The sequence below is a fragment of the Mus caroli genome, chromosome 1 (genome assembly GCF_900094665.2).
Source record: "Mus caroli chromosome 1, CAROLI_EIJ_v1.1, whole genome shotgun sequence".
Taxonomy (NCBI): domain Eukaryota; kingdom Metazoa; phylum Chordata; class Mammalia; order Rodentia; family Muridae; genus Mus; species Mus caroli.
In genome coordinates, this window is record NC_034570.1 from 54,154,748 (window position 1) to 54,166,344 (window position 11,597).

The 11,597-nt window shown below is 45.0% G+C and overlaps 1 protein-coding gene across 2 annotated transcripts in view; it reads right to left on the minus strand.

Moving 5' to 3' along the window:
- The window catches only part of Ica1l (islet cell autoantigen 1 like), a 57,108-nt gene extending 46,182 nt beyond the window's left edge, over positions 1-10,926 (minus strand). For both annotated transcript variants that reach the window (XM_021173903.2, XM_029482218.1), the window contains exon 1: positions 10,617-10,926. The gene's annotated coding sequence lies outside the window, so the exon portion shown is untranslated. The remainder of the gene's footprint in view (positions 1-10,616) is intronic.
- Between the last annotated feature and the right edge of the window lie 671 nt (positions 10,927-11,597).

Genomic DNA, 11,597 nt, shown 5'->3' on the forward strand with positions numbered 1-11,597 from the left:
TGTAGCAGAAGATGGCCTAGTCGGCCATCACTGGGAAGAGAGGCCCCTTGGTCTTGCAAACTTTATATGCCTCAGTACAGGGGAACACCAGGGCCAAGAAGTGGGAGTGGGTGGGTAGGGGAGTGGGGGGGGGAGACTTTTGGGATAGCATTTGAAATGTAAATGAAGAAAATACCTAATAAAAATGCAAAAAATAATAAAAAAATCCATCAGTCCAAATGCTTTAATTTTAACCTCAGGATTAAAAAGGCAAGAAGGATTGGGCACCCTAAAATTCAGGGCAGCTTATGGGATGTTTAAAAATAATTCTTGCCCAGAGGCAAGGCATCGTTATGTAGAAAACAGAGACAGGAAGCACATCAGACCAAAATGAACCCACTGTCAGGCAGCCTTGTCAGCCTCCAGAACCCTTGGGAACTGAAGCACCCAGCAGCCAATCACAGCAGAGGACAATCCTCAGCACCCAGTGTCCAGTGCAGACTCTATAGGAGCCCTCCAAACGCCAGGTGAACAGGAAGGGCTGATGGTGGCTCTGCACATACCACTCAGGCAAAGATCAGGCCAGAACAGGATGGCCCCATTCAACAATAAATAATGTACAAAACAAATGACAAGAAAAAGCAGCACTACATGAAAGCAAAAGAAACCACCATAACAGTAACATTTAAAATTCTTAAAAATTAGTTCCATAAAATACAAGTTTGAAGAGCTGGTGCAGATAAATACAAGATAACTCCATACAACTGTTGAGAGTTGAGAGAAACAAGAGGTAAGAAAAAGCAGCTGGGTATGGTAATGCACACCTTTAACCCCAGCACAGAGGACAGTAGATCTCCAAGTTCAAGGCCAGCCTAGTTTACAGAGCAGCGTTTCAAGACAGCTGGGGCTACACAGAGAGACCCTGTCTCCAAAACAAGCAAAGAAAAAGGACAGGAAAGGCCTATAGGATTTGAAGGACACAGCACACAGGCAGAACCACTATGTGGAGAGCCGCTGGGGAGGTTCAGAACTGCAAAGGTGGTAAGGGGGCTTGATTTGAACAGCACGGTTAGAACAAGGACGGCAGATCTAAGAAGTAATAACGCTGGACAGAGAGATGCAGATACTTTGGATAACTGAATATAACACTAAAGGGGAAAGACAGGCCTACACTAAAACTCCTAATGATCCAGACTGGGATGCCTTGTGAAGTTCCCTCAGCTTCAAAGACAGTAACAAATGCTGTCAGTGCTTCCAAATTAAGGAATTTATCTTGGCTCAGACATCCACTCTTAACAGAAGATGGTAAAAGTGAGGGTAAGGGTGTAACTCTCTGAGAGAAACTGCCTGGAATGTTGTGAGGCCCTGAGCTGGAGACCTAGTTCTGCATGGAGGGAAAGCAAGTGCTGTGTCAGGTGCTGAGGGGCAAAGACGGCCATAGGGAATTGTCTCCTAGCTGGAAGATAACAGGAATGGCTACCTAACACTCTTGTTTGGGTGGTGCCTGTTTACTGTTGATGGATATACACTGTCTTCAGACTTGGCATTATCTCAAATCACAAACAAAGAATATTTAAAATATATACAAGTATGTCTATTAGATATGAAGGCATAAATGCAACTTAGGATGTTTAGGTTTTGCTCCCCCGTCCTTCACACTGCACCTTCACACTGTACCACACATCGTTTCCTCAGCAGCGTGTGCTTATGCTGTGTTTGTGTCACGTTCTGCTAAACCTTTCAGCATTGAACTTTTATCATTATTGTTATATGTTATGGTATTATGGAATGCTGTCCTTCCCCATTGCCATCAGAGCAAATATGATCACCCTCAAGAAATTCTCGCGAGATTAGTTCTGCTCGTGTTCTCCTATGGAAGATGAGGGTTGTTGAAAGGGTTCATGAGGCACATAGAAATGAACATGAAGGGCTCACAAGGCAACACACAGGACTCATGAGCCCTTCCTCTCCCCAGGATACAAAAGCAGTTAATTCTGAGCAGTTAACCTCCCATCTGTAAACATCCTCAGGGAAGCTCTGGGTCCCCGAGTTAGACTTGGGCTGAATCACTTGTTTCTGCCATGAGTGACCCATCTCAAGTGAACAGATGTCTCCCCAGAAGAAGTCACACAACATCTGGTGAGCTGTGACTACAATTACAAGTAGCTTAGGGTACAATGAACCTAAGCCATACATACAGTCAACTAAGTAAATGGATATCTGACTGCCCCAGCCATCAGCTCTTCCCCTAGATCACTCTCTTTACCTGGGGCAAGACAGTTATAGAATTGCATCAGCTAATAATACTTTTTTTAAAACTTTACTGATTTTTTTGTACATTAGTACACTGTTGGGGACTGGAGAGATGGCTCAGCGGGTAAGAGCACTGACTGTTCTTATGAAGGTCCTGAGTTCAAATCCCAGCAACCACATGGTGGCTTACAACCATCTGAAATGACATCTGACGCCCTCTACTGGAGTGTCTGAAGACAGCTACAGTGTACTTACATATAAATAATAAATAATTCCTTAAAAAAAAAAAAGGTACACTGTAGCCGTCTTCAGACACACCAGAAGGGGGCATCATATCCCACTACAGATGGTTGTGAGCCACCATATGGTTGCTGGGAATTGAGCTCAGGACCTCTGGAAGAGCAGTCAATGCTCTTTAACTGTTGAGCCAGCTCCAGCCCCAGCTAATAATCCTGTAGAGGACTCCCAACCTTCCAGCAAAGTACAAGTGGCAGATCTCACTGTAAATCAGGTGCTAGGAATTAAAGTGAGAGAGCTAGGTTGGAAGCTACAAGCTGAGAGCTGGCCCCTACACTCAATCAACAGCTGCCTGTCAACGAAAGCAAACATTCTTTTTTCCCCCCTTGTTTATCTGTCGGTTTAATTGGTTGATTGAGGTCAGGTAGCCCTGCCTACTCAAAGCCAAGGCTCTGACTCTATCAACTCCAGAAATAATAACAGGCTGCTGAGTACCCTAGGTGGGAACCCCAGGTGTTGTCCTGGGGGTGAATTTCCCAAGCCTTTCTGCCCCCTCATCGACACTTCCACATATGAGGCAGTACATTTCTTTTTTCTTTTTTAAAAGATTATTTATTATATCTAATTACACTGTAGCTGCACCAGAAGAGGGCGTCAGATGATACATCTCTATGCCCCCAGTGTGTGCCTGGCAGTTCCATAGGAAACCAATTCTTCCCTATGGTGTTCTAAAAACAGGCCAAGGTGCCATCAGAGTCACTGTGTTAGATGCATGGGCACTAAACTTAAAAAAGGGTCCCAACGTGTCCCTTGGTGCCATGCTTGGATCTTTCTAGAAACTTTTGCTGGAAAGCAAGCACTCTTGGAGTAAACTCCAAGTGCCGCCCCAGTGGACACGCAAATAACGAGAGAGCAGACCAGGACGACAGAAACAGGTCTAGAGGTTTGGACAGATCATACCAGCTAAATCTCTCTTACCAAAGCCTAATCCAGGAGAAGCCTCACCTCCCTCCAATTTGATAAAGTTATGGAGAGGTGAGGAAGCTGCAGGGGAAACAAAGTTTGTAGTTACCAGTCTGGTTTGTGAGATTGTCGCTTTTTGCTTCATTCTTGAGACAGGGTCTTGCCTTCTACATTGGGCTGGCCTGGATTCTCTTGCCTCCGTCTACTGAGTGCTGGAAATGCAGGCTTGTGCAGACACATTCAACTCTAATTCAGGAGGAGAAGGAAAGGTGCCATCTCTGTAACACTGTCCTGCTTAGCTCCAGCAGTCAACCTGCTACAACCTAGAGTCAGCGGAAAAGGGGGAACCTCGGGTTCCTTGAACTGCCTCCGTCAGCTGGGCGTTGTGTTACACACCTTTTGCACACCTTTAATACCAGCATTCAGAAGGCAGAGGCAGGTGGATCGCAGGGCTACACAGAGAAACCCATTTCAAAAAAAAAAAAAAAAATGCTTCCATCAGATTGGCCAGTCGCTATGTCTGATATGAAGGGTAAATGAGCCAACATGCAATGTTCCTCCATAGCTTCCACTTTAGGTTTTACGTGAGCTCCTACCCAGACTTCCCTCAGTGATGGACTGTGACCTGAAATGTAAGTAAAATAACCCTTTCCTCCTCTAAAGTGCCTTTGGTCAGAGTGTGTAGAGGAAGTTTAATCCAGCAACGTGCGTGCTCTGGCCAGGAATCACATCCAGAGGCTTCCAGATCTGTGCAATCTGGTTAGAATGCAGACACAACCTTAGCACACACCTTACTCCTTAACAATGAAGGTAAGGTTAGTTTGAAGGAGAAAGAAGCCATGTTTGAAAGTGAGGTCTAATTGAGGGGCAACTAAAGTAACAAGTCAGAAAAATATTTGACAGAGTAAGTCAGAGATAGGGCATGACCAACTCTCAAGAATGCACAAGAAAGAGAGGCAGGGAGAGGGAGAGGGGGAGGGGGAAGGAGAGAGGGAGGGAAGGAGGGAGGGGGGGAGGGAGGGAGAGAGAGAGAGAGAATGCACAAGAAAGAGAGGCAGGGAGAGGGAGAGGGGGAGGGGGAAGGAGAGAGGGAGGGAAGGAGGGAGGGAGGGAGGGAGGGAGAGAGAGAGAGAGAATGCACAAGAAAGAGAGGCAGGGAGAGGGAGAGGGGGAGGGGGAAGGGGAGAGGGAGGGAGGGAGGGAGGGGGAGAGAGAGAGAGAGAGAGAGAGAGAGAGAGAGAGAGAGAGANNGNNNNAGANAGAGAGGTGGGGGGGAGTAGGTGTGTGTGTGGTGTGTGACAGTTTTACCAGGCCAGTTTTACAGAGACAGGTTGCAGAGAGAACAAGCTAGACACAGGTGAAGACAGAAAAACCCAGAGGGGCTGGAGAGATGGCTCAGTGGTTAAGAGCACTGACTGGTCTTTGAGAGGTCCTGAGTTCAATTCCCAGCAATCATGGTGGCTCACAACCATCTGTAATGGGATCCAATGCCCTCTTCTGGTCTGTCTGAAGACAGCTACAGTGTACTCGTAGAAAGATAGAAAGAAAGAAAGAAAGAAAGAAAGAAAGAAAGAAAGAAAGAAAGAAAGAAAAAGAAAGCAAGCCTGAGAATGAACCAGGAAACTAGAATAGACAAGCAAGCAGAGCAATTCAGTTTGAAGCCAAGAGAAGCTGGATTAAATCAGTCAGCTTGGAAGATTAAGTTGTATGGAGGCTAGAAACTTCCAGGCCTAGGTCTAGGGGCAGTTAGAACAGAGAAGGAGGTGCTCACACAGCTTGGGTAAGGCTCTCATCTCATCACTTCATCTGAGGAAATAAAAGCGACATTTACAATGATATTTATCGTAGCAACAGGAAGAAAACTAGAACAGACATGAAGAGCAATGTGAGGCAGTCAGTGTTGATGCAGAAGCTGCAGCAAGTTACCCAGAAGATGCAGCTCAGATGACTGAGACGGCCACACTAAACATCAGATTTTAAGAGAGATTTTAAAAAAGCCTGTTTGGAGAAGACCCATCTAGAAGTTTCACAGCTTGAGAAGTCAATACTGACTTCAAAGGACAGGATGGCTCTCTTGCTGGGCTAATGGTGGCTGATGACTAAGTTGAAGCCAGGGCTCATTTATCATTCTGAAAATTCTAGGCCATTTAAGGATCAGAGTGATCATCTGCCACTCTGTTTCTTCTAATCTCTCCACCTCCTCTTCTGCAATGACCCCAGAGGTGAAGTGGCAGGTGACTGGAAGGAACAAGTGTTCTCCATACACAGCAGGGCAGTGGCACACATGACCTCCGAGGTTGTGACAGCATGCACAACTCCTGCACAAGCTCAAGCAAGACAAAGTTCCAGCATTGAGAGGAGAGGTAGGCACAAAGTCCCTCCAATCCCCGCCCCCAGCTGTGGAGCAACTGGTAATTGACAACTACCAGGAGAGGCAGGCAGTTTTCTTTTAGGATGTGCCCCCCACATGACATAGATCCACCATGCTCCGTGCATAGGCATGCACCAAGAACAAACAGGCGGCACAAATTGAACTTGATGGCCCCCCTTTTTTTTTGAGTGGGGGCAACAAAGTAAGTATGGGAGAGTGACCTGGGAAGAGTTGGGGGAAGAGAGCAAATATGACCAAAATACACTATACCATACAAAAGAACTCACAACAAAATTGGCTGCATTTCTGGGCACCAGTATGAAGTACCCAAAAAAGAAATGTTGAAATTGCCATGTTGTTTAATAATAATAATAATAAGATAAAGCAGAAACAACTTTAACAAGGAGGTACAAGATTTGTACTCCCCCCCCCCCAACTACAAAACACTGATTTAAAAAAAATGTTTACAGGGCTGGTGAGATGGCTCAGTGGATAAGAGCATTGACTGCTCTTCTGAAGGTCCGGAGTCAAATCCCAGCAACCACATGGTGGCTCACAACCATCTGTAATGAGATCTGATGCCCTCTTCTGGTGTGTCTGAAGTCAGCTACCGTGTACTTATACATAATAATAAATAAATCTTTGGGTCAGAGCAAGCAGGGCTGACCAGAGCAAGCAGAGGGCCTAAAAATTCAATTCCCAGCACCCACATGAAGGTTCATGGCCATCTGTACAGCTACAGTGTATACTCACATACATAAAATAAGTACATCTTTAAAAATAAATAAATAAATAAATATATAAAAATGTTTACAAAAATGCTAAGAGACTCCTGACATCATTTAGAGATGGATAGGGGTAAGCTAATTTTCTTGGAATTGACAATGGTCATAGTTACATTGCTGGGCTGTGGTAGCTCAGGCCTTTCAATCCCAGCACTCAGGAGACAGAGGCGGGCAGATCTCTGCGTTTGAGATCAGCCTAGTCTACAGACCTAGTTCTAGGACAGCCAGGGTAACACAGGAAAAACCAAACCAAGGCAATTGTCATATATATGTCCACAACATGCAAATATAGTTAATGCTCTGAACTTAAAATTGCTTAAAAGGAAATTGTTGATATAGAGATGAATATATCACCTATATAACATATATACCTAGTCAACCCCTCCCCAAAGACATTTACATCACACACACACACACACACACACACACGAGTCATAGTACATTTGCTTCAACTATGCTGTCTAATGGGACTAAGCCTGGGTAACAGGGCCTATATTCACAGCCCTGTTTGTCAACTGTTTTAATCCTACTGCTGAAGCCACTGTTCAGGAAAGAAGAATCCTTTCAAAGTATTGCTGGTAAGCTGGGCACAGTAGTATGTTTCCGTTGTCCCAGCTGCTGAGGCAGGAGGATTGCTTGAGCATGAGCAGCATAGTGACATACCATCTTATATTTGTATTTAAAAAACCAAAACACTAGTTTTTAAGTGGTCATTGGCAACACACCTAGCCACCAGGAGCTCTGATGGGGACTTACAATGACATTCATGTTGATTTCACATTTGCCTACATAGCATCCATTCTGCATCCAGCAGATCAAAGAGTCCTTTCAACTTTTAACTCTTACTGTTAAAGAAACGCACTTTACCGATCTGTGGCATCCATTCCTATGACAGACCCAGGAAATTAGATAGACCTTTCAAAAAGTCAGCATCTTAGATGCTTTGATCTAGGACGTAGGAGAAGAGATCAAATATCCATATTAACCGTTGTCTGGAAGAGTTATCTGAACTCTTAAATGACTTTGACCAATCAAGAGAAGTAACTCTTGATGTAACTGCACATGTGACAAATGTCACAAGAGAACTACAGCTGGGCGAGGAGCCTGCAGCTGTAGCGAGTTACAGCAATCTCATGACAAAACATTGGGTAAGGAATGGCTTCTTGAGACTTAGTGAAGATACAGAGGACACTGATGAAATAACAAAAGACTTAGAATGTCACACAAGTTTAGCTAATAAGGCAGATGCAGGGTTTGAAGGGCCAGCCCTATACTGAAAAAGTGCTATGCTACCAGGCACTGTTAGTATTGCAAGCCACAGACAAATCATTCCTAAAAGAGTTAATTGGTGCTGGTCAGTGGTGGCACATGCATTTAATCCCAGCACTTGGGAGGCAGAGGCAGGCAGATTTCTGAGTTCAAGGCCAGCCTGGTCTACAGAATGAGTTCCAGGACAGCCAGGGCTACACAGAGAAACCCTGTCTCAAAAAAAAAACAAACAAACAAAACCAAAAAACAGTTAATTGGCATAGCAAACTTCACATATATTAAAAAAAATAACTACACATACACACACACTCACATCAAGCCCACCTAAAATCAAAACAAACAAAACCAAAAAACAGTTAATTGGCATAGCAAACTTCACCTATATTAAAAAAATAAAAACAAACAGAAAGCCCAAAATTGTTACAGTTACAGCCACTCTAAACTTCAGCAACTCAGCAACTACCACCAAATCAGTCAGTAGCTATGGAGGCAAAGACTTCTCCCACGAAACCAACCATGCTAGATGAAGGCTGGGGTAGCCCTTTTTAGCTATTAGTAATGTATTCTCAAATAAAATCCACAACTTCTTAGACTTAAGCTATTACACACTTAATATGACTTTTAGGTGGGCTTGATGTGTGTGTGTGTGTGTGTGTGTGTATGTGTTTGTATGTGTGTGTGTGTATGTGTGTATATGTATGCTGCACACACACACTCATAAACCTGCCATTTAGGAGGTAAAAGCAGGAGGATCAGGAGTTCTTGTCTTGAAAACTATAACAAGTAATATTTTTCCCACTCTACTACAAGAATTATGTAGCTTCTTCATTGTAGTGGCTTAGAACAGAATAGACTTATACCTGGCCAAAGTTAAGATGAGGCCATAATATCAAAATACAGTTCCAAACACCATCAGCTAGAATGTCAAAATCTGCAACAATCACAACCCCCAAAGTACAAATCTGGAAATGATAATATAAAAAACATACTTGGGTTGGGTGTGGTGGCGCACGCCTTTAATCCCAGCACTTGGGAGGCAGAGGCAGGCGGATTTCTGAGTTCGAGGTCAGCCTGGTCTACAAAGTGAGTTCCAGGACAGCCAGGGCTACACAGAGAAACCTTGTCTCCAAAAAACCAACAAAACAAAACAAAACAAACAAACAAACAAAAAATAAAATACCAAAAAGAAATATAACAAAATGTTAATAGTTGGTAATGTTGGCTTTCGTAAATGTTACATTAGTCTTCTTTTTAGCTACCTTTTAAACTTTTTTTCTTAGTGTTCTATAAAGGGGCCAACAATGGTAAAATAATAAGATGTGTATAGGTGGTAACTGATTTTTAATTATAAACACTGGACCTAAACAGAAATCTGAACGTTTTACTACAGAAAAAAGGTAAAACTTAATGTAAGCTGATTAAAAAAAAAAAAAAAGCCAACTGGAAAAAAAGGCAAAATGTAAATGATAAATGAAAATGACCAAATGACCAATGGGAAAAGGGTAACAAAAGTTACTTCACATAAAGAGAATCTCCAATTTCAGAAATGTTTTAAAGTCCTTTACACATCCCTTCTGTTGCTAAAGAATATATAAATAATACAGATTTAAAGAAGACATACTGTTGAGAAGTTAAAAATAAGATTTTACTCAGTGTATGTACTACAGAAAACCAGAGTTTGGTAGTATAAAACAATGTAGTCTATTATGTTTCACATTTTGATATTTGGTCTTACTTCAGTCACTGGAATAAATTTAATTTTCATGGCAAACATCTACAATGAAAATATGGATTTCTGCTTTTCCCATCAGTCTCATGTTTAGCTTTGTTTTTTGAACTGGGATCTCATCACCCTTCTAACTCTAAGATTATAATGATTTCTCTAGGGCTGGAGAGATGGCTCAGTGGTTAAGCGCACTGACTGCTCTTCCAGAGGTCCTGAGTTCAATTCCCAGCAACCACATGGTGGCTACAACCATCTGTAATGGGCATCCGATGCCAACTTCTGGTGTGTCTGACAACAGTGACAGTGTACCTACATACATGAAGTAAATAGATAAATCTTTTTTAAAAAAGCTTATAATGATTTCTCTAGCAGTTAGGATTGCTGGTAATTAGACAGTGCTTTGCTGTTTCTAATACCTACATGTACAACCCATTTTGCATTATTAAAATAAGTACAGAAAGTTCAAAGAAAACTGGTAATGTTATGAACTGATAATTAATATAAGATTATTTTTAACTTTGGTTATATAAAATATATATACCCACCATTAGGAGATGTTTACTTGGCCAGTAAATGTATAACTGAAAGATATAACTAATTTCCATTAAAGAACGAGGTACCTGTAGCTGCTAAATATTGATGTGAAGCAATTAAAGTAATATTACCTTACATACTTCGCTTAAGCCAGAATCAAATAATCCAATACTTAAATACATAGAGCCCAAACCGCAGGGAAACACCATCTCCCCACAAACTATTTCAGTGACTCAGAGTTGCTAACAGGTTGTGTATTTTGTTCGTTAAGATCATACATTATATGGCATCCCCGATTCACACACACTCCTGGCAAGCCCACAGCTCACGGGTAGAACGCCAAGCAGGATTNTTTNNCCCCCCCCCCCCCCCCGTCTCCATTTTTCTTAGAGCATCAGGTATCGGCTGCAGGCATCGTCACCCAGGTGAGGTCAGTGGTCAGAGACACCTGGCCTGCTTTTCCCCAGCCGAATCCGTGCGGTGATGCTGGGGTCCCTACCTGGGAGAGGAGGCTTCGTGCACCGACACCCCCCGCGAGGTGATGCATTCCGACATCACCACGACCCGCAGCTTTGCTTAGGTTCAGTTCTCACCACGTCCATCCCGCAATTGGTCTGTCCAGAAGACATCCCGTAACAGGACAATAATAGTAATAAATTAAGCGCGACGTACATAGGCAGCCAGCAGGAAAGCACGCAGGGCTGTGAGCATCTGCCCCGCATCGGGAGTGCCCAGGCAGGCCTCAGGCCGCGGCTTCTCCCCTGGAGGGAGCGCAGGAGACGCCCCCCGCCGCGGACCGGCCGGGCCGGCCGAGGCCGCCGCCTGAGGCCCGCACACGGAGAGCGCGCGGCCCGCGCCCCCGCCCGCCGTCGTCATGGGAACCAGGTTTGGCCACCGCCGCCCGCCGCCCTGAGGGAACGGAGGGCCAGACCCCGGGACCCTCACCGCGCCGCCGGAGCCGCGCCGCTCCTCGCCGCTCGGGCCGCGCCGAGTTCGTCCGCGCACCGGCCCAGCCGCCGCCCGCGAGCCCGCGCCCGCCGCGCCGGTGCGCCGAGGTGGGGGGCTCGGCGGCGGGAGATTTAAACCCGCGGCCCTGCGCGCGGCCGCTCCGCTCGGCTCCGCTCTGCGCGCCCCGGCGTCTCTCTCCGCCCGCGCGCCCTGGGTGTCGCTTGCTCGTGAGATGTGACGGGCGCCAGGCGCTGAGTCCCGGACCCTCACTGAGCCGAGGCAGCCGAGGTGGGTGCGTGGAAGACCGGCTTGGCCTTGTCTCCCGGCTCCTGCCTTCCCCTCGCTGCCTCTGCGCCTTGGTTGCCACTTAGTACTAGGGCTCGGCGCGAGGCAAGTGTTCACGCGGGGCGTCACACCCTCATCTGTTAATAACTGACTTCAAGAGTAAAAAGTGGTGTCTGAGCCTAAAAACCCCAGGGGGGGAAATGGAAATAAGGCTAATGGAAAATTATTACTGGTAAGGAATAATAAA